Raw genomic sequence first — 20153 nt, forward strand, 5'->3', positions numbered from 1 at the left:
ACCCACCCTCAGGAGGGCTTCCTCATCACATACCTCCTCAGTTTTATGGAGGCTCTCCTTGTGTTCTCTCATATGGTATGTTAGGATTGGTGACTCTTCTCTTACTAGGTTCCCCTTTAGACTATCCAGGAAATCCCCCAAACTCAGGATATGTTCCCCACGACATCTAACCCTTGAAGAAGCTCCTGTCGATCTTCCTCCGGTCTGCGCCTCTCTACAGTCTAGGTCTCAGTCTCAGTCTAGAATCCTCTGGGGTTATGGTTTCTGCTGGGGTTTTTGCCTCTTCTCTGGGTATCTGGTTGTTTGTTTAGGGGCCCTCTGCTGTGTCAGGAGCTTGGTTCTCCTCTGGTTTGTCGATCACCTCTTTTTAGGTGAGACTAAGAGACTTGTCCTTGGCTCAAGCCCAGGAATCGGATCTCTCCAGCTCTGATATCCCTTCACTGGCTACCAGTGGCGGCATGGAACAGGTTCAAGACCCTTTGCATTGTCCACAAGGCTTTCTGGGACCTGGGACCACACTTCCAACTCTATCTTCCTAAATATCCTCCTTCTCGAGCTCTCCGCTCCTACACCTCCAACTCTCTGAGGGCCAGTCGCTTTTCCAAGCAAAGAGTTGGAGGCAGATCACTTTCTTCGGCTGCGGCTTCCCTCCGGAACAGCCTCCTTGCCTCTATGAAACTTGAGCAGAACCATCTCTGGTTCCGGAAGTAACTCAAGACCTTTCTCTTTGCTTCTGCCTTCTCTCTTCATCTCCTCTGCTGATGCACCTGACTGCTCCATGCACTGGTCACCCTCTGAATTCGGGCCTAGGTCCCTGCCTGTCCAGCTGCAATCCCGCACTGCTTCTTGGCTTCCCTGCACTTGCGGTCTGTTTATGTAACCCTACAGTCCCCTCTCTTGCACTTGTTTTCCACCCTTTGGCTGCACTTTCCACCCATTGGCTGCACTCTTGTTTTTTTTCCTTTGTCCCGCACTTCTCCATCCTCCCCCAGTCTCGGCACATCTCCCCTCCCCCTTCCCTGCTCTTGTGCGATCTGAATGTCACAAGGCCTAGTAATATCGTTATTTTTCTACTCCCTTTTTGTATCCCCCTCCTTGTCTTGTCACGCCTAGAAACACTTGTGTACAGGCGCGTTATGAATACCATTTCATATCATGGACAGCAGCTACTATCAATTCAAAGGATCGGCTAGGATTTTAAGAAAAACTCATTTTGTCAAACACATGCTTGCCTAGATTAATAATTCCAAGTGTCACCAAGGAAAAATATTTTACCTTGGGAAGAGAATAAAGAGAATTGATTGTTATTTGGTTCTGTTATGACCTACACAAAGAAATCAAAGCGCAGAGAAGCCAATACTTAAAGAATGTGTTTGTTGCGGAATGAGGGGATGTATTTGATCACATGTTTTCGTCTGTCCCAATAACTGACGCATTGGCCATGCTCTGGGCCGTTCCATGACATTGCGCTCCAGCTTGGGATGTGTGGCTAAATGTGTAGCTTCAATTAGCTGAGGGCAGAGGCAGAGCGTGCATTCACCCATCATGCCAATCTACCTTTTCTTTTCTTTTACAGATGTCCTCCGTTTATCACCGCAGCTGCGCTCCTAAAGCAGTTATGAGGTATGCATTTGTTCAATTCAATGTATTATAATTTAAGTCAAAGTACATTACCTAGCTAGTAAAATGTGTAAAAAGGAAGAATCCGTGTATGTATGTATAGTGTTTTATTATAGTGCTTACGTGGGGGCTACCGATACCTACAAAGGCTAGTAAGAAGGATTGTTCCTCTCCTCACCTTCCCCTTTTCACTTTTCCTGCACCTTCATCCCTCTCCATTCCTCCACCTGCCCACGCCTTGCCGCTCCGCTACTCCAGACACCCCAATGCATCACACAAACCTGTGTAGCTGACTGGCATTACTGCACGTGTGGGACTGGGTAAATCCTGACTGCGCAGCCACTTCCGGTGGGTGGCAAGGATGGAGAAGCAATGGAGCTTCTTATTGCCCTGACCCAGGCTACAAGAGGCCCGTCTGCCATATTGATGTTCGGTTAGGGATGCATGCGCACTAGTATACACTCGTTGAAGTCTGCAAGCAGGGCCTGGGCCGCCTGGGCGAAGCCCGACTCACCACTTTCACCTATTCTTCTATAGCTGGTGTTCTCTACTTCTTTCTCTTGCCTGCAGGTATGGGTCCGCTATTTCCATAATTCCCGGTGATATCCCATGAACACATGTTGAGTTCCTGGGTCCACGGGGTCGCTCCTTGTGCACTCAAAGCTTAAAGGGGCAGCAATATCCGGAGCACCATAAGATGATCCCCTTCCGCTGGGAAACAATGGACCCTACATCGCATAGTGGAAGGTGGGGCCTAGCTCCATTGGGACGCTGTTAGGGTCAGGCAGGGGGGGACATCTTCTTATTGGTTATAGAGGCATCACTGCACAGGTTCCAGCTGTGGTTTGCATACTGGAGAGGGTAGAGGAGCCTCTCATCCACCTAAGGTCTGCTTTTGTCCAGACACCAACCCTGTCCACATTAGCCTTGCCTACAGGGGAAACTGTGCTTTACAGTCTTCAGTGGTCATCACAACTGTCCTATCCCTGAACACGATCCAACCCGGTAAAGTGGAAAGGCCCATCATTTATGATGAACGTACACTGTTATGGTGGGTGCGGGTGGAAGTGTGTTTGGGTTGATTCAGTGGTAAGAGGCTGGGATGGGGGTGCCTGTTGGGCTTTATACCTTGTGGGAGGAGGAGGTTACGAAAAAAGGGGTGTGTTGGCGTTAATTTAAAGGGAGGAGGTGTGTGTGTGTTGAGGGATGGCACGATTGAGTATGTAGTTGTGATATGGTGTAGCAATATGTGGTTTTGTTGTATGCCTCTATTTCATGGTAATCTCAGAGTAGTAGGCAGCCCATTATCAGGGTCAGAACATCCACATGGATAGAGTGAGGACACCAAACATCAACCATTATTGCATTTACAGGTACAGCCTTATTCATGTTGTATTACTGCTTGGAGGAACACCGCAACGCCATTAAGATGCCCACAGAGCCATAGGCCTTCTTCTCAAGCTGGCGTCTGTCCTTCACATCTGTGCCACAGGGACGTTCCAACACTTGGTTGGAATGGTGTTTGCATGTTTACAGCCGCATTCCCACGTGTGATCACCTCCGCCTTTCATGCCCTCCATCTACATGCCTCTGTCCTCATAGTACTTTCTATCACCCTAAGTACCACCAATACCATCAAAACCATCCAAGGATGTTGATATTAAATTGACACATTACCCAGCATCATATTTGCTTTAGCCAGCACACAAGTCCCCATGCTGCAAGCCCATGTGAGGGAGTAAGTGCACATGATACAAAGACAACAACACACCCTCGATGTTCAGAAGAGTGGTGGTGTTCCTCCAGGGCATCGCTGATATGTCCTTCCCACTAGGAGTCAGAAAACACAGTCCACCAACCGCTGCCTTGTGATCCACCCATCTCATGTATCCCATTGGTGACGTCCTGCGTATGCACCATCTTCCTTTTCCTCATCACTGCCTGGATGGATGTTCTCATGGTAGGCATCTTTGCATGTATCCTGATGCACATCATATATTGTTTAACAGGCCTCATGCTATTACAATGTGCCCAACATTGTGGTACCAGTGCTCTGCCATTTCAATATAGACACCAGACTCTGGCCCTCTCTTTTGTGCATCACATACTGAAATTGACTCTGTCTAAGTGCCTCTCCTATGGACTCTACAGGTTGCGTTAAGGAGTCAGAAGCAAAGGCTGAAGGGGATATCCTGCATCACCTGTTGGGATGGAGAAATGCCTTCTTGTCAGAGGTTGCATAAAGTTTGCTTCCTATGCTATACAATCATATCATATTCTCTTTGTACCGAGATTCAAACTGTCCAGAGTAGGGGGACAATGTTTCCAGGTTAAAGCAGCATCACTCTGGAATTCTCTACCCCCGCTTCTGCGCGTGGATCAAACTTACTTGAAATTCCGGCAGAATTGCATAACATGGCTCAAAAACTCTGACAAACAATGACTGACGTCACTCCCCTCCTGACTAACCATTGCGATCTATGAACGACTCTGTAATAGTGGTACACTATCTAAATTGTAATATATGACTCTATGATACTGTATAATGTGTATTTAACCTGTATATAAGTATACTATCCTGTCTACTGCGTAGACGAGTGGTAACTGTACGATACTATGTCACTCTAACCTTGATGTGTTGTGTAAATGGATAATATGATGATGTTGTGTAACTAAGCTGCAAGTCTTCTTCTGCAATGCGCCCTTATACCTATGGGTCTGGAGCGCAATACAAGTAATAAAATACAAATACAAAATACAAAATACAAATTGGATTGAATAGCAGGGCTTAGTGGAGGATGGTGAATGCATGGAGGCGACGTGAGCCTACAGCTTCCCTTTTGAAAACCCTCCATTTCATATCCTTCCATCTGGATGCCCTCCTGGTTCCGGAATTCCCTCTGGACAATCCATCTTCAACCCCTAACACTTCCACAAGTGGGTTTGTCAGCTACCTAAGAGCCACATATATTGTACGCCTACATGGCCACCCATACATTGTCCTGTGTGGGTGGCCATGTGGGTGTGTGGGGCTCTGGTGTGCACTATCATGGGGTCATGTGTGAAACCAGGAAACTGGGCACAGCAGTTGATGATTATGAGGTAGAGGTTCGGGAACCAAACAATTCATGTATAGAGCTGCGATAGAGCCAAGTCACGGGGCATGGGTGGGCTCCAAGAACCATGGGCGTGCTGAGTCAGCAAAAGATGCATAATGTGCGGTCTGCCTCTCGACCCTCAAACACAAAGCCCACACCTATTATGCTGCCTCCATACCCCCTACAGTAAAACCCATTACCTGGAATCCTCCTTCTAGCCCCCACTCAACACAACCCCATGCCCGAGGTCCTGCTCCCTGTCTCCATAACAAGAAACCTAAACCTAGCTTGCCAATTTTGGAAGATACATCACAGTGACATTAAATGATTTGTCCAGGATCACACATTTTCTGTAATATGGAATTTGAGCCCAGCCTGCTCTTTAGACACTTGATCTTATATCTTCTCCTCTCTCACTGATATAAATGTGTGTTAATGTACAGTTTAAAGGAGCTAAAATAATGCTCTTTTCCATGAAGATGACTTAAAAGCACACACATCACAATATAAACCAACATGACATCTGTATATATATATATATATATATATATATATATATGAGAATGCATTACTTACCGTAAAAGCATTTCTGATGGTTGTATCTGCTTAGATTCACATGCTGTGCATAGGTCCGACATCCAGTGGTCACTGCGGAGTATTGCATTTTGTTTTTCGTAGTCGAAAAGGGGACGTCGACAAGGCGTGTCTGAAACACTATCCCTATAGTGACGTGCGTTGTACCCACAATCCCTCACGCGTCGAGGTCCCTCTGTTTGTATTTTTCTGCCCTGAGGGAGCCTTCTAGACGTGAGCGAGTACAGAAAAGAGAGATATATAAAGGAAGTCTATGTTCCTTCCATCCGAGCGGGGAGGAAGGGCGGGCGCATGTGAATCTAAGCAGATACAACCATCAGAAATGCTTTTACGGTAAGTAATGCATTCTCTTCTGATGTTTGTTAATCTGCTTAGAATCACATGCTGTGCATAGACTAGCGAGCAGTACCCGGAGTTGGCGGTGGGTTATGAGAAGGAACAGTAGAGAAAAGGTGTCTTAATACTGCCTGTCCCACCTGGGAGTCAGATCTAGAGTGTGTATCTAGACAGTAGTGTTTTGTAAAGGTGTGCACAGAACTCCAGGTAGCCGCTTTGCAGATGGACTCAAGGGGAACATTTGCAATGAATGCTATGGATGCCCCCGTGCCTCGAGTAGAGTGTGCTCTTGGCCTAAAGTGCAGTTCTCTCTTAGCAAGAGTATAGCAGAGAGTGATGCATTGAACAATCCATCTAGAAATAGTGGATTTTGAAACTGCATCTCCTTCTCTTCCTGCTGCCACCGAGACGAAGAACTGATTAGTCTTCCTCAGTGGTCTGGTTCTTTCCATGTAGAACATGACCGCTCTGCGTACATCTAGTGTGTGCAGAGTCCTTTCTCCCAAATTGGAAGGATTTTGAAAGAACGTTGGTAGTTCTATAGACTGGTTTACGTGGAATTTAGAAATACATTTCGGAGCAAACCTAGGGTGAGTGCGTAGAACCACTTTATCTTTGTGAACTGTAACGAAGGGGTCTAGAATAGAAAGAGCCTGAAGTTCACTTACTCTCCTGATGGAGGTGATAGCTATTAAAAAAGCAGTTTTAAGCGTGAGGTGTTTAAGAGATGCTTTGTGCATGGGTTCGAATGGAGAGCCCATGAGTCTGGTGAGTACCACATTAAGGTCCCATCCGGGAGCTGGGTCAGCTATCGGGGGGTGTATTCTTTTTACTCCCTCCATGAAGGCCTTTATAACAGGGATCCTCCACCACGACACTTTGAGTTGGGAAGTGGTGTATGCAGAAAGTGCAGCTAGGTGGACTTTAATGGAGTTAAACACTAGACCTGAATCTAATAGGTGGGTGAGGTATAGGACCACATGTGTGGGAGAGCAGTCAATAGGGTTGATGCTTTTACCCCTGCACCAGATGACAAATCTTTTCCACTTGCTAGAATAGCAGTGGCGAGTGTTCGGTTTTCGGGCTTCCCTGAGGATGTCCATGCATCTTTGCGGGAGTTGTAGATGTCCGAACTCTATGATCTCAGGAGCCAAGCTGCTAAGTTCATGTTCTGGGGGCATGGATGCAGCGTCCTGCCTTTGTCCTGAGACAGCATGTTGTACGGGCAGGGGAGTTTTACTGGGGGGGATAGAGACATCTCCATCAAGTGAGCGAACCATGGTTGTCGTGCCCACATTGGGGCCACTAGTATCATGGTCACTTGTTCCTGGTGCATCTTGTGCACCACCTTGTTGAGAAGGGGAGTCGGGGGAAAAGCGTAAACAAATTTCCCTGACCATTGCATCGACAGACCGTTCCCCTTGGATTGGTTCTGGGGGTACCTGGAGGCGTAACTTAGGCATTGTGAGTTTTCCAGGGTTGCGAACAGGTCTATTTCTGGGAATCCCCATTGTGTGAAGACGTCGAAGACGATGTCTTCGTGCAGGCGCCATTCGTACTCTTTGGGCAGGGGGAAATCTCTGCTGAGGCTGTCTGCTAGCAGATTGAGTTCCCCGGGTACATGTAGTGATAGTAGAAACATGTTCTGTTTGAGAGCCCACTTCCATATATTCTGGGCCAGCTTGGACAGGCCTGGAGAGTGGGTGCCCCCTTGCTTGTTGATGTAGTACATGGCTGTGGTGCTGTCTGTAAGGACCATTACTGTTTTGCCTTGTAGGTGTTCCTGGAAGGCTTTTAGCGCCTTGAACACAGCTAGTAGCTCCAGTAGATTTATGTGTTTGGATGCTACGTTCGGAGTCCACACTCCGTGAGCAGTCTGATGGGATAGGTGCGCCCCCCATCCTGTGAGAGATGCGTCTGTGGTTAGAGTGGCTTCCGCCGCGGGTGTGGCAAAGGGTTTCCCTTTTTCCATGTTTTCCTTTGTCCACCACCGTAGCGAGAGAACTAAGGCCTGCGAGACCACAACTAGATCCTCCCATAGTCCGCTGGCCTGACACCACTGGCTGTTGAGCCACTCTTGCATTGGGCGCATGCGCAGGCGCGCGTGAGGTACCAAATAAATACACGACGCCATCATTCCTAGCAAGCGCATTGCTTTGCGTACCGTCACCTCTCGACCGGTTACATATTGAGGGATTTGAAACAGCATGTTTTGGACCCTCTCTCTGGAGGGGAAGACGAGGCCGTCCTTTGTTTGAATTAGAGCCCCTAGGAATTGCTTGATTTGACTGGGGTCTAAACTGGACTTCTTTTCGTTGATGGAGAAGCCCAACTGGAACAAAAGGTCTACTGTCTTTTGGGTATTGGAGAAGCATGTTTCGTAAGAATCCCCTGTTATGAGCCAGTCGTCGAGGTAAGGGTAAACTGGGATGGACAACCTGCGCAGGTGGGCCGCTGCCACTGCCAGCACCTTCGTGAATACCCTTGGTGCTGATGCTATGCCGAAGGGTAGCACTTTGAACTGGTAGTGTTTGCCCTCTATCATGAACCTGAGGTATTTTCTGTGCGCTGGCAACATTAAAATATGAAAGTATGCATCTTTCATGTCCAATGTTGTCATGTAATCTCCCTGAGAAAGCAGTGGGATTACTTCCTGTAAGGTTACCATACGAAACTTTTGGGGTTTGATAAAGTTGTTCGCTGGGCGCAGATCTAATACAGGGCGCATGGTTAGATCCTTTTTGGGTACAAGGAAGTACACTGAATAAATACCTTCCGTTACCTGAGATAGAGGCACGACCTCTATGGCTCCTTTTTCCAGTAGTTGTTGTACTTCTTGGAGAAGGATGGCAAGATGTTCCGGTGTCATGCGACGTCCCCTCGGGGGTCTGTAGGATGGGGAACTGTTGAATTCGATACAGTATCCGTGGGCTACGGTGGACAGTACCCAACGGTCTGACGTTATCTCCTCCCATGCAGGAAGAAAGGATGTTATCCGGCCCCCGACCGGTGTTGCATGGGAGGGGACGCGAATCTTCGCGTCACTTGGAGTTGTTGGGGGCTTGGGAGCCTCTGGGGGTGGATCCCCGACCCCTCCCTTTGCCCCGGCGTTGGCCTCTTTGGCTGTACTGCCCACTATTGGTTTGGTAATTGGTGGCAGGGTATTGCTGATGTTGATTTTGTTGTTGGTGTTGGCGTTGGCCACGAAAAAAGCGTTTGTTGCCATAGCCGCGCCTGGTAGTGGGCTTAGAGATCTGGTCGAGAGTCTTGATAGTGTCGAACTCTTTTTTAGCCATCTCTAGGGCTTCATCTACCGCTTTCCCGAAGAGGTTAGCGTCCTCGACAGGTTTATTTATCAAAGACGCCTGTGTCTCTGGTTTAAAGCCTGAGTTGCGCAGCCATACATGGCGCTTTAGGAGTATTCCTTGTACCAAGGAACGTCCTGCTGTTTCTGCCGCGTCCAGAGAGTTTTTAACAATGCTCTGGTTCACTTGGGTTCCTTCGCCAATAGTTGACAGTAGGCGCGTACGTAAAGGCTCCGGTGCTTCCTCGGCGTCTTTTCGCAGTTTGGCCCACTGCGCGTCTGCGTAGCTTGCAAGCAAGGAATTGTTGTTGGCAATTCTTGCTGAGAAGGCAGCCGAGGAAGTAACCCTTTTTGCAAGGGCATATAGCCTCTTGCCCTCCTTGTCAGGGGGTGCCTCACTCGTGGAAAGTGGTACCCCTGCCCTCTTTCTAGTATTAGAAACCACTAGGGAATCAGGAATGGAATGTCCCCTAATGTAGAGGGGGTCTGAGGGTGAAGGAGTGAAAAGTTTTTCAATCCGTGGATTGACCCCTCTGATCATAGCGGGAGTGGACAGCGAAGGTATGATCCTTCTCTTCACTGAAGCGAGGAGTGGAATGGTCTGGCTGACCGGGGGTTTTTCCTTAATCACTCTTTCCACAAAATCCAATTCTGGAGAGAGTTCCCCGGTGTCGAGTTCGAAATGCGCTGCTGCTCTGCGCAACAGTGCATTGAACGTTGGCTGATCGTCAATTGGAGACGTGTTCCTAACTGGAGAATTGTCCGGAGGAGTTAGGTTTATGACATCAGTGTCGGAATACACTGATGGTGATTGCCAGGGGTGTGAAGGTCCCTCTTCTGGGTTAACCCCGAAGCCTTCTTCTATAATGTCTGTTCTGTCTTCCAGACATTCCTCCTGGTTCTGTTCTTCATTGTCCATGAAATCATCTTCTTCCTCGAAGTCTTGCTCCTCCCCAGTGAGGTCATATACATCTTGGAAGTCTGAGGCTGTGTCCTGCTGGGGATCGACTAGCCTCGGATTTTTGGCCCTGGGGTCCTCCTGAGGCCCTTCTCTGGTCCTCTTGTGTGTTTGAGAGGCCTGGGTGCTCATGAACTTTTCCATCCTCTCCATACAGAGGTGGAGTCTTTCCATAGTTTCATGGGGTACCCCAGAGCGGTCTGGTGGGGGAAACATAGGGTTATCTAACTCGAAATGGCTCGACCTCTCCCAAAGCGTCGAGGAAAGTGTCCCATCGCCCTCCGAAAAACCTTCTGGTGTGTCGGGAGACTCCCTGCCTGAAGGGGGTAGTCCCTGCTTCCCTTCGGGCTTTTTCGGCGTATCCTTTAATTTATGCGTAACGCTCGACGAAATCTTCGGCGTACGCTTTTGGGCGTCGGCTACAGCGATCCTTGCTAAGCTATCGGCGACTCGCTTGTCGGCGACTCGTTTGTCGGCGGAAGCTTGAGTTTTCGACGCTATGGGTATCGAACGCTCTACGGCGGTCTGCGCTTTCTGTTGATGCGCACCGGCCGATGGTTTGGTGGCAGCGCCCTTGTTTGCCGAAAGCCCAGTCGCAGGTCGCGGCTGCGGTTGCGAGAGGGGCTTCGAACCCGAACGGTCCGAGGAGGCCGCCGGTGGAACCTGCGTCTCCTTGGGCGCCGAAGGTCTTTTCGACTTTGTCGACGAAGAGCCGTGGGTTGTGTGTTTATGTGGATCTTTGTGTGCGTCTGTGTCGCCGGGGTGTTCATCCCCATAAGCAGGGCGTGAGCCGAGCCCGTCGGGGCCGGGGACAGCCGACGAAGCGCGTAAGCGCTCCTTAGAGGGGGTTTCGACTTCCGTAGCGGAGGTCGTGGTATCGCGTTCCTCGTCACTGTCGGTGGTAGCAGCGGCGGGTGAACCTTCGGCCTTCGACATCGCGTAGGCCGCCCACCTTTTAACCCTTCGGTCTTTTAGAGTTTTAGGCTTAAGAAGCCGACACGCCGCGCACCTTTCCTCCTTGTGATCGAGGGGCAAGCAGCGGTTACACCGTGAGTGCTTGTCCTTCCAAGTGAATTTGCCTTTACAAAGTGGGCAAAACCTAAACGGTGTCCTCTCCATAGCCGAGGCAATAAATCGCGATACACACCCCAAGGGAAAGGAAGGGGAAAGGGAAAGGCATTCTCAGAAAAGACCCAGAGATGTCCCACGACCCCACTCTCCCTACTGTATATGGCCTGCGAGGCCAGGCCACGTGTTCGGCAGCGCCGAAGGATTTCTTCCGCTCGACCCTCCGTCGAAGATTCTTTTCGGCGGAGAACAGCTTACAACTGCGTCGAGGGAGGGATTATAAATATTAGAGAAAATACGACCAGGGGTCGAGGAGTTGCAATGTCTCTCGAGGAGCTCCGCGTGAAGGCGACCAGAAGCTGGGCGGAAAAAAACAATCTGAGGGACCTCGACGCGTGAGGGATTGTGGGTACAACGCACGTCACTATAGGGATAGTGTTTCAGACACGCCTTGTCGACGTCCCCTTTTCGACTACGAAAAACAAAATGCAATACTCCGCAGTGACCACTGGATGTCGGACCTATGCACAGCATGTGATTCTAAGCAGATTAACAAACATCAGAAATATATATATATATATATCCCCAACTCCGTGGTAATTAAGTAAGAATAGAACTTTCACACAAAAACTGTGTCAATAGTATAAAATAAACCCATCTCAGGTTTTATTTGTTTCGATTCTTTTTGAAGCTCCCGTACGAGGGCCCTTTGTGAGACACGTGTTTCAGCACGTCATGTGCCTTTTTCAAATCAGGCCAATATATGTGACATCATCACAAATTCTGATTCCAAAATGAAAAGTACAATCATGTACATATTGCAATTAAATACAATACAACAAAAGAAAGAAAGATTTTAACAAAGCCAATAATATGTATCAACATAAAAGAAAAAAACACAGAGATGAGGGGATGGGGAAAGGGAGGGTGCTTGAGGGTCAGTTAAAAAAGTCATGGAAAAAGAAAAAAGTGAGAAATAAATGTGGGCAAACACTTAGGTATATATAAGCCAACATTAACTAAACTCTTCTGTTTAGTTCCTTAAATTCAGAAAACATTTGTGTTCATTTGTATGCATTTTTATAAAGCCCCTTGTGTTACTTTATGCTTGTTATTACTAGGAAGTGCCATGATTTGTTGTTCTTCTCTATTTTGTATGCATTAATGAAAACACCCGTTCATTGATTGGCTTACTTGTTGATCTCATAGGTGGAATATATGCTTATGTCATCAAGGTTGTTCTATTAAATACATAAGTAAATTGTACTCTTCTTACCATTGTTTTTTACTTTCATGTCGGATAAAGTTTTAAATCTGTAGTCGTTTGTCTGCCATACATCCAGGTTTATACCCCTCCTATAATGTATTTAAGTCAGCTCTTAGTTGGCGAATAGCACACAGTTTTGTAAAATTGGTTCGAGATATACGTTGAAACAGCCATTTTGTTATTGATCGCTGCATTTCCCAATTTGTTGTTAGTTTTGGTCCTCTGCGTTATACCTGGCGTATTATTTTACTCATCTTCAGCTTAATCTGATCTCATAATTGGTTCTTTCGCTTATTTGCCTGTTTGCGCGGTATCACAGACTCTCAACATTCAACAAATAACATTATCATTAAAGGTTGTTCATTTGCTTGTTTGTGTCTTTGCATGGTCTGAAATAATCCTAACTCTTTGTAAATTGCATTATCATTAGATGTTTCATGTTCCATCACGTATAGCATCTGTGCCACGTGTGGATCATATCGGAGATGTGAGTTCACAAAAACTCACTGCATTTACAGTAAGCTGTTGCCAACCCGGTTTCAACATTGTTGTGTTGCGCTAGATAGCAACGCTAATGCGTATATTCTATAATTTGTCCTGTCTTGGGTTAAGGGCTTACCTGAAAAGTGCCAGTTCCTGTTCATACGCGTCGGCTCTCCGAAACCAATGGAGACGCTGATGTTCAAAACTCTTGTATACAATCGTTGTCATAGTTACCCATAGTCTTTCTTCTATCTCTAATCACCGGCTCGCAGCAGCCGCCATACTTTGGGATTTGTTTGTCATTCTGACCATGCAAAATTGCGTGTTCCTTCCCACACTCCTGTCGAAAAGATATATTTAACGTCTAGATAGCACACCTCGCTGCTACTTCTCAATTCATTCCCACCATGCAAAAATGACGCAGTTTGTTTATAATGAAACACACTATCGAGTTAAATTTCAAAGGATTTATCTGTGTTGCTAGATATTAATGTTAACCAGAGTTCTTGGTGTATTCTGAATTTCACCTTTCCACATAGCTTGTGTCTAACTGTATTGTCATCATAATATGAACGTCGAAATGGAGGAAGGCTCTAGACACTGGTTGAGCGCTGGTGCACTTAGCTCGTTTGTATTTGATAATGGGTATTAAGCATTACGTATGCCCCTGGTATCATTATTATTAATTGTCACATTTTTGAATAACTTACCAGTTATCATTTGCAATATATATATTACATGGCCTGCGCTAGCGGGCGTATAGTTATGGTGAAGTTGCTCAACTCATAGGAAGAACACTTTTTGGGCGGCTTATAACTTCACTCCCCCTGGACGAATCCTTACCAAACTTTGCAAAAACAGCATACGGCCCGCACTGAATTTTTGTTGGCAAGTTTGGTGAGGTTTAGTCAAGGAGTGCAAAGTTATAGGGAGGCACCCAATTTTTTTTTCCATAGACGCAATGGAAATAAAATGTGCTCACGCCTCCTAAAGCCCAAACCGCTGTATGGATTTTCACCAAATTTGCGGCAGCAGCGGCAGCTTGGTCCCGAAAGCGTGCTTTTGTAGATTTGATTTTAAACGACCAAAAAGTAGCAAAGAAAATAAAGTGACATTTGGGTCTGGTCTGCGGACCCACTTCCCTGTTCGGTCCGCGGACAGGCATTTGATTGGCCTAGAAGGCGGCATGATGTCCACGGGCATCGGATCCTGATTGGATGGTGAAAAGCGTGAAGTGCGTCCGATTTTTGGAAACGCCCGCCATCTTGGATTTGCGGACACTGTGATAAAAACATATCCAAAAACACAACATTGCACTTGTCAAACCTATCAAACAATCTCTGGCGAGGTGAGGGATGATGAGGATGGGATGGGATATGGCCATAAGAAGCAAAAAAACAGGTGTTTTTCACCCCCGAAGTCCACAAACGCTCCAGATGTTCAGGGATGTCCTTTGACGTTCGTGGACACTTCAGATGTTCGGGGGCATCTATGCCTATTTCTGAATTTCAGGGTTGGTTAAAAGCAGTTCTTAGATGGCTTATAACTTTGGCGCCACTCAATGAAAATGCATGAAACTTTGGAATTTTGTTCTATACGTGATCCTGAATGGTTTTGGAAAGTGTGGAGCTGTTTTGTCAAGAGAGAACAAATTTAGAGAGGGGGGTTCCAAAATATTGTAAAGGCTTATAAATGTTGTGTAATTTGATGAATCTGCACAAAGGTTTGCAAAACAATTGTAAATCTAGATATACATGATTTTGCAAAGTTTGGTGGGATTCTATCAAGAGGGGGCAAAATTAGAGGGTGGTGCCAAAATATTGTAAAGGCCTATAAATGTGGTGCCATTTGCCGAATCTACACAAAAGTTTGCAAAACGATTTTAAATCTGGATATACATGTTTTTGTAGTTTGGTGGGATGTCATCAGTTATGTCATAATGACATTTGTGGTGTCATCTTTGATGTCTTGGATGTTAGTCTTAGCAGTGCACGGTGGTGGCACGTGTTATGGATGCTTAGCTTACCATAACTGGCGAATTTCGGAGGTTTTTCGGTTTTACTTGTAACCATAACGTCCCTTTAACAACGTTTTTTCATTGAATTTCATAGGTTTTTATTTGTGCAACTTAACCATAACGTCCCTTTAGCAAAGTTTTCTCATCGAATATATATATCCTGTGTCAAGCAAAAGGAATTATTTTAGCTTTACTTACCCCATCCTGTATAGAACTGTACATGTAATTGAGATTTAGTGATATGCACACCGCTTATAGTATCAGTTTGTAGGGACGCAAGGAGCGTATTACTTTCTAAGTCTAAATAGATTGTGCGTGCAGGGGAGAAAATGCAGCTCTGGCACAATAAGCTGCTACTGTGTACCAAAAAACAAGGAGTGTCCTAATTGACGGACACTCCCGTCCCCTGCACACCATTAATGCTGAGAAAACTTAGTCAAAGCTTGCATAAAGTCATAAACAATTCATAGACAGATGAGTACAAGCAACTTTCAATTTATCCTGACAAGTGTCAGTGCTTCGTGAATAATACAAATCTAGTATAATAATAAACAATACTAATAAACATAATGGTGAGTTCAACGCGTTTCAGGACCCCTTCATGAGGAGCAACACATCTTACATTTGTAATAGTATATCTACATACTTCATGTGTCTAGAGAAGGTAAGTAAAAAGCTTAATTTAGTCAGGGGATCGCAGGTGTAAAGCTGCATGTCAGGGTAAGCATCCCGGGTTGCCCAGGCCAGTGTCACCTCCCACAGTCTCATTCACAAACTCGATAGTACGTGGACTCTGTATGCAGTAAAGAAAAATGCCCCAGGCAACCGCCTAGGCAACCCCTTTTGCCCACCAAAAAGTGTAGTAAATGATCTATTTCACTTTTCTAATTAGGGGAGACACGTGGCTCATGAATGACCGAGCAATTAGTGAGTTAACGGGCACATCAGCATGCAGCGTTTTCATTATAAATGCTCAATATGTGCCTTTTATTTGGAGCAAACACTATAGTTTAACACGGTATCAGTGCAGATTTCTTTGTAGTGCACATTTAACTAAATCACGTTCAAGTGATTCCAGTTGTGGCAGTCAAAACAGATGTGACCCGTGTAAGTAGAGCCATTTGCCCTGGATTACATAGATTGGTCACATGTGGAAGCCAAAGTTCCTCTTTAGTTTTCGTCCAACGTGCAATTCCTGACAAAAGCTAAACAAAGTACTCTCTGCAAGTAGTTGATTGCATGCAGTTCTTTTAACTGTCACTCAGTGTCAGTTTCACTTTAATTTCCTCTGGTAATGATGATGCTTGGCTCAGCTCCATTTTGGCTCTTCTTTCGCAAAGGCACTCGAGCCAAGCCACAGCCAGGCTTTTGGCTCTAACAAGGCTCCAGCTGGCTCTGCCTCCCCAGCCTCTATCCCAATGTCTTCATCACAGGTCCCCTGTACATTGAGGGGGTGTTACTGCTTGTGAGTCCTGTAGACCTGCTACATTTCATGGAGTGGGACCAATGGGATATATATGCAGTCTAGGGCACCCATGATGTTAGGGAATTGGGCCATTTCATAGAACTGCACTTTGGGAGCATCTGGGTATTTGCTAGTGTAGTTTCAGCAGGGGCATGTTGAAGGAGGGCATATTATACCCGGGAAAGCACTTTTGAAAATAGGTGCTTGAAAATGCCATACAATATGTCAACTGAGTACTGGAATGTGCCAGTGACACAGAAATGTAGGACAACCACCAACTTCATAGCGAAGGAGATACCTGTGTGCATGTTAATTTGACTTTTTAGTTTCCCCTTCTATGAGCAGTACATACAAGGTGCTAAACACGTCCAGATGAGACAGCTTCAGGATTTGAGTGTCTGTTAGTGCCCAAGGTGACAGTCTGACCATGGGGATGGGTGGTCTCTGCAATCTCGTCTTCACCTGTTGAGCCCTCTGTTGCTGGATGTCTTCATAACTCTTGCTCTCAACAAATATGTACAACTCACCGATGTGGAGCGACAGGGCTAGGCCTGGCTACATGGTGGCCTGTGCGTCATTTGATATTTGAGTGGTCTGTACTATACTTTTGGTGGTGTGGCTGCACCTGAACTCACCTGTCATTACCACCTGGTTTTTTCAGCAAGTAAACGTTGGAGGTGTTTCCAATGTTATTGTTCACAGTCTTGGGACTCTGACTCGTGCGTAATGACCACCTGCGTTAATTCTGGTTCAACGAGTCAATGCTGCCCATCCAGAATTTCCGTGCGTGCCGGGCTCTGAATAATGTAGAGCAGTAAAACACGCGCTAAGAACCGTAACACTCGCAAAGAGGTCCTTAGCGTCTAAGGCATGGGGAAAAAAATGCGGACTCTATACGTGGAAACCTTTTACGCAAGCACGTGCACGTGAGGCGAGTCTGTTCCATGTAAGCACGCACGCGTGTGGCGAGTCTGTTCCGTGGTTCTCACGCCCAATGCGATGTTTCTCAGATGAATGGCACTGGCTGCGTGCTGGTATCACCTTCTGGGAATCCTGGAAGGCTCACCTAGAAACCCTGTGATTCGGCGCCGCTTCCTGACCTCTGCTTTGATAACTCCGTTTGTGCGGGTCTCTGCGTCATCCCATTCTGTGGGCTTTGTCGATGTGAGCCTTTTGATGTTTGTTTAGGTAAGTTCTAGGACAGTACATTCTCTTGAGTACCCATGAGTGCTTTCGACGGTACAATGCGCCCATTCATTGATGGGGGCGTAATAGCCTTCCGTCTGGCCGTGGATGCCACAGCCTGGCCCAACTTCTACTCTGTGCTTTCACTGCGCCCCCTTGTTCCCTATGTGACGGGCACATGTCGGTCTACTTATTTTTTTTGTACAAAATCAGCACTTAAAACCAAAAACCAGAAAGCAGAGCTCTCTATACTGTGTTAGCCATATCTTTGATTTGACCAGGAACGTCGTTTCACCAAAATGCCAACGATAGCAGACGTGACATCACATGATCCTTGACCTCTGATGACATCACATGAAGTGATGCCATTTGACTCCACCCCAAGTGACATCACAAGAAGTGATGGAACACTACCTTTCACCCCTTGACAACAGGACGTGGCATCACATAGCATTGTCTGTAAGTACACTAGGAAAAATTATGGTTATAATATCACTGTAAAGTAATATACATTTCATACAAGAATGGATCACCGCATATAGGCCCATATTACCAAATTACTGTGAATGCAAGCAGAAATCCAAGGCCAAACGATAATGATGTGTTATTATATGTCGCTTAAGCGCTTCATATAGAAAAAAATATACATACAATGTCACCCAACCTGTCTTGGTACTCATTTATCAACCTCAGCAGTATGAAACGCTGAGTTGACCTCACCGGGAGTCGAACCTGCAACCTGCAGATCGCACACACATTGCAGCATTGAGCAGCCAACCCACTGACCTATCTTACTGGCTATAGCTATCAGCAAACTAGTCACTGCAGAAACAAAGAACCACATGATGCTGGCCACAGCCCAGGAGCTTCAATGTTAAAAAAATAAGTTATTTTTCTTTTCTTTAGAGCTAGCAGGGGAGACCTCAGGGGTTGAAGGTGCGGCCCCTGGTGACGCCTAAATGACGTCCCTGGATTTTACGTCCTCCCTATCTCCAGGCAGTCCCTAAGCGTTCAGTCAGGATGTTAGAGTTTTGCATTTCTGTCTGCATAGTTTCCAGTCAAAGCATACTTGCAATTCTTTTACATGTGAAGGCCACGTCTTTTCAACAACCGCCGGGTCAGGGAGGTATTGTGGTTTCACCAACACGACACACAGGGTACATTTTCAAGTCTACTCTGCAGCATTCTGTGTGTGCCGTGTAACGGTGGGCATGGCTCTTTGTATTGATTTTCAGATCTTCGTGATATGGTAAATGGAATTGCTCTAGGAGGGCACAAGGCACATGCATGTATCCTTGTATTCCAGTGGGATCCTTGGCCAGGAATTCATGTCTGATAGTGTTTGCGTGGAAGCGTTATGCACAGGTGTGCCTGCAGTTTATCCTTGTGTCCAGTAGAGTCAGCAGGATACTAGGAAAGGTATGGAAGGAATTTCGTGAGACCCACTGATTTCTTTTTTTATTTATTTTCTTTATGTTTTTTGGTTACATACATAGTAACCTTTCATGCTATAACAGTTACAAGAAAATAGAATTGCATAATAATCATAAATATAAAAGATAATTATCAATACTTTTTAAGTAAAACTAAAAATGTACAAAGCATAAAGATTTTTATAAAATACATCAGAGTTTCGTGATATACAATACTCCAGCGCTAAAGCCATTCAATAGTAATAGAGCAAAATGCAATATTAAACAAATAAGCAGTCTGTGGTGGCTCTTAAAGTAATGAGCAGGTAGAGATTGCAATCTGATTCTTTAAAACCTATTGGGCAGATCAGTACTATGTGGGATTGTCTTGTGCAGTTGTTATTAATAGTTTGACTCATAAATAATACATGAAATTCCGCAGTAGAAAGAACGAGGGAATTGCTGAAATATAAATGAGACCAAAACTGATCATTTCGCATATTGCTGTGATGACTGACACATTTAGAATATGCTTCACTGTAAAGCGTAGCTAAATGGTTGCACTGAGTTAATAAGTGCCGAGCAGATTCAATTTTGTGGGGCAGATTCAGCATGTTCTTGTTTGGAAAGGAGATTTTTTTCCAAGCTCCTATTAGCATCATATTAGTCAGTGTGTGAACTCTTAAATGCATAATGAACCTCCTTAGGGATTGATCATAACACTTAGGGATATAATCTAAAGAAGTCACTTGGGTAAAGCTGGTTCCACATACTCTTGAAACCTTTCCTTGGTAAATAGATATTCAATATTGCAAAGTCAGTCCTAAACTAATGCTTTAGCTTTTATTTATTTCCTGGCGATGCTGTAGCTTTTATGATCGCCATCAGTCCAATTTAAATCATCATAGAAGTGTTTGCATGGTAGTAATAAATCATTTTCCTTGATGTTTCACTTTTTTCCTGCATTGGGTAGGTTGGCAAAGAGGTTCAAGAGCGAAGATCAGTTGCCTTTATCCATCTTAATCTTCCCTTACCAATCACAGCATTTAATCTTCCCCAAGGTATGTAAGGAGTCCAAGTCAAGTTCACTTCTTAGGGCTTGGACTGGAAAAGATTTAGCGAGGCCAAGTAACACATGCCAGAGTTTCCCCTCTAAACTATTCCACCAACTTACTTGCTTTTCCATACAACATTCCATACCAACAAAATGCCCGGTACAGTACTAGCTTGTAGATCGTGACGAAACCCTCCAAGGAAAAATCTCCCTTGTTATGAATGAATTTTTTGATCGCCCCAAATTTCTTCAAAGCTTTAGGAACTATGTAATTTTCCAAATGGTCATGACT

The 20153-nt window shown here is 45.7% G+C and overlaps 1 protein-coding gene across 1 annotated transcript in view; it reads left to right on the top strand.

Moving 5' to 3' along the window:
• The window catches only part of OSGIN1 (oxidative stress induced growth inhibitor 1), an 889419-nt gene that overhangs the window by 97909 nt on the left and 771357 nt on the right, over positions 1–20153 (top strand). Inside the window, exon 2 of the mRNA XM_069604776.1 lies at positions 1577–1623. The gene's annotated coding sequence lies outside the window, so the exon portion shown is untranslated. The remainder of the gene's footprint in view (positions 1–1576; positions 1624–20153) is intronic.

Source organism: Ambystoma mexicanum, chromosome 1p, assembly GCF_040938575.1.
Source record: "Ambystoma mexicanum isolate Mex_15411 chromosome 1p, UKY_AmexF1_1, whole genome shotgun sequence".
Taxonomy (NCBI): Eukaryota; Metazoa; Chordata; class Amphibia; order Caudata; family Ambystomatidae; genus Ambystoma; species Ambystoma mexicanum.